This window comes from Propithecus coquereli, unplaced genomic scaffold (genome assembly GCF_000956105.1).
Source record: "Propithecus coquereli isolate 6110/MARCELLA unplaced genomic scaffold, Pcoq_1.0 Scaffold98, whole genome shotgun sequence".
In the NCBI taxonomy this organism is placed as follows: domain Eukaryota; kingdom Metazoa; phylum Chordata; class Mammalia; order Primates; family Indriidae; genus Propithecus; species Propithecus coquereli.
This window is the reverse complement of record NW_012156173.1, coordinates 4049551-4052345: the sequence shown is the minus strand read 5'-3', so window position 1 is coordinate 4052345 and position 2795 is coordinate 4049551. Positions and strand designations below refer to the sequence as shown.

The window sequence follows — 2795 nt, the reverse complement described above, 5'->3', positions numbered from 1 at the left end:
TCCTCCTGCCTCCTCCTCCCGAGTAGCTGGGACTACAGGCCCATGCCACCATGCCTGGCTAATTTTTTCTATTTGTAGTTGCCCAGCTAATATTTTTTCTATTTTTAGTAGAGATAGGGTCTTGCTCTTGCTCAGGCTGCTCTCGAACTCCTGAGTTCAAATGATCCTCCCATCTGGGTCTCCCAGAGTGCTAGGATTACAAGTGTCAGCCACCGTGCCCAGGCTATGTAAAGAGTTTTGAAAATTATTTTTCCCCAGTCACATATTGTGTTATAGTCATTGACAATAGGCTGATGATGAAAACAGCCAGTCATTAATAATTTTTTCTAATGAGTGCATCTGGTAGTTGACCACAGCCTAAGCTGTTTTCTACATCTTTATGTAAAGAAAAAAATGGTATTGAATTGCAATGTCAAAGCTAAACAGCAGTTAAGTCACAGCCTTACTGCTTGATTGGGAAGTAGCTTCTTTCACCTCCAATCATGTATGGAGGCATCCATAATGCTGAAATTAGCCCCACCCTGTATCATTTCATTGCCCGACACTAGGAATTCAGAAGGACTAAAACACTAGAAGAAATGAAGACGTGTTAAAACACAACATTTTGGCACAACGATTATCTCTAATTCTAGCATCTCGAGTGGGGTTTATGATTCTCATTTTTAATTGTTTAAAGATTCATAACTTATTCATTCAACAAAAATTTATTGAATGCCTACTCTGTGCTGAGTACCCCTTTAGGACTCATGAAATTTACAGGAGACCATAAATAAAAAGAATAAAAAAGAAAAAAATAGGAAATGTTAAGTGCCATGGAGAAAAATAAATCAGGAAGGGAGAAGGAAGTTTCCATTTAAATAGGATGACAAGAAAGGCTTCACTGGGAAGATGCTATTTGGGCAGATATCTAAATGAGATGAGAATTATGCAGATATCCGAGCAAAGGAAATTCCAAGCTTGAGATCTCGGAGAGTGCAATGCCAGGAAAGTAGTCTTTTTACTTTTGCTATAATTACTTGCGTATAGATTGTTCAATTAACAGAGCAAACTTTTTCTATCCAAAGATTCTATCTCCTCCAACAGGAGTATGTGACTCCATCAAAGTCATTATACTCCTGTTGACATATTTGATGGTATGAATATGGATAATAATAACCCCAACCAATTATTGAAACTTAGACCTAGCTGTATCCCTAATCTTAACCTTAACCCCAAATCTAACTCTGCCAATTCTTCCAATAAGAAGACTAAAGCTAAAAAAAGATTAAGTAACTTTCTCAGGAGCACATAAACAATCAAACATGACTTAAATTACTCTGGGTCTGTCTGACTACAAAGCTCAGGCTCTAAACTGCTATATCTAATTACTTCTACCAACTCTACTCTAAAACAAATGCAAGCCCAGGTAATGCTGCCACCCCAAGCCACCACTCAGCTCTGTCCTCCCAGAGCACATAAGTGGTTCCAAGCTGCCTTAGAGGGACTACTCCTCCTGGGACTGCTGTCTGCCCATCTATAGAGAGAATAAGACCAAAAATCAGCAGTCTGAAATTGAAGGGCCATCTCTTTGCCACCCCCAAACACACGCACATACAGCACGCTGCACAACAGGTTCACACCACACCAGTTGGAGGCCCCTCTCCCCACCAAGTGCCTCTTCGAATAGCACCGGCCACGCCCCAGCGCTCTCCGGTGCCGCTACAGCCGGACCGACAATGGCAGGCCCGGGAGGCAAAGCACGACCCAAGGGACCAGCCACTGGGAACGAGATCTGTCAGTTTAAGCTGGTTTTGCGGGGGGAGTCCAGCCTCGTCCTCTGCTTTGTCAAGGGACAATTCCACGAGTACCAGGAGAGCACTATTGGAGCGACGTTCCTCACACAGACTGTCTGCTTGGACGACAAAAAGGTCAAGTTTGAGATCTGGGAGACAGCTAGACAGGAGTGGTATCACAGCCTGGCCCTCATGTACTATGCGAAGCCCAAGCTGCCACGGTGGTCTATGACATCACCAACACGGGTACATTTGCATGGGCCAAGAACAGGTGAAGGAGTTGCAGCGGCAGGCCAGCCCCAACGTCGTCCTTGCACTCGCGGGTAACAAGGCAGACCTGGCCTGCAAGGGAGACCTGGAATTCCAGGAAGCACAAGCTTATGCAGATGGCAACAGTTTGCTGTTCATGGAGAAATCAGCAAAGACTGCAATGCATGTGAATGAAATTTTCATGGCAATAGCTAAGAAGCTTCTCAAGAAGGAGCCCCAGAATGCAGCTGGTGCTCCAGGCAGAAACCAAGGTGGAGACCTCCAGAACAGCCCAGCCAGCCCGAGCCAGCGCTGCAGCTACTGAACCCCCTCGCCTGCCCACTGCCCCCGCCGCCTCCACCTGGACGACCCCACGGGAATCCACGCTAACCAATCGCACTTAACAACTCGCGCCACCACTGGGGGAGCAGAGAGAGGGGTCTCCCAAGATTTCTCCGTATAATTTTGATCATAGGCCGGAGTGAGTTATTCTACCTACACCTTTCTGTACAAATACTAATTCAATTTTAAGTTTTAAGTCTCTTTTTTTAATATATATGATCTTCTGCTCTCCCCACTCCCTCCCCTTGCTATTGCTCCCACACTTTTTCTTTGCTGGTAGTAGCCACGGGCTCCTGTTCCCCAACCCTTGTACCTGGGGGCAGGGATGGAGCAGTTACCCTTCCTTTCCCTCTTGCTGCAGAGCAGACTCAGCAGGGACATCAGCATCCTCACCTAGTTGGGCACGGTCTTGGTTTGGGGCAGTGGACAGGC

At 46.0% G+C, this 2795-nt stretch overlaps 1 pseudogene; it reads left to right on the top strand.

Annotated features, from left to right (window-relative positions):
* The first annotated feature begins 1706 nt into the window (after positions 1–1706).
* LOC105827156 lies at positions 1707–2346 on the top strand (annotated as a pseudogene).
* The last annotated feature ends 449 nt before the right edge of the window (positions 2347–2795 follow it).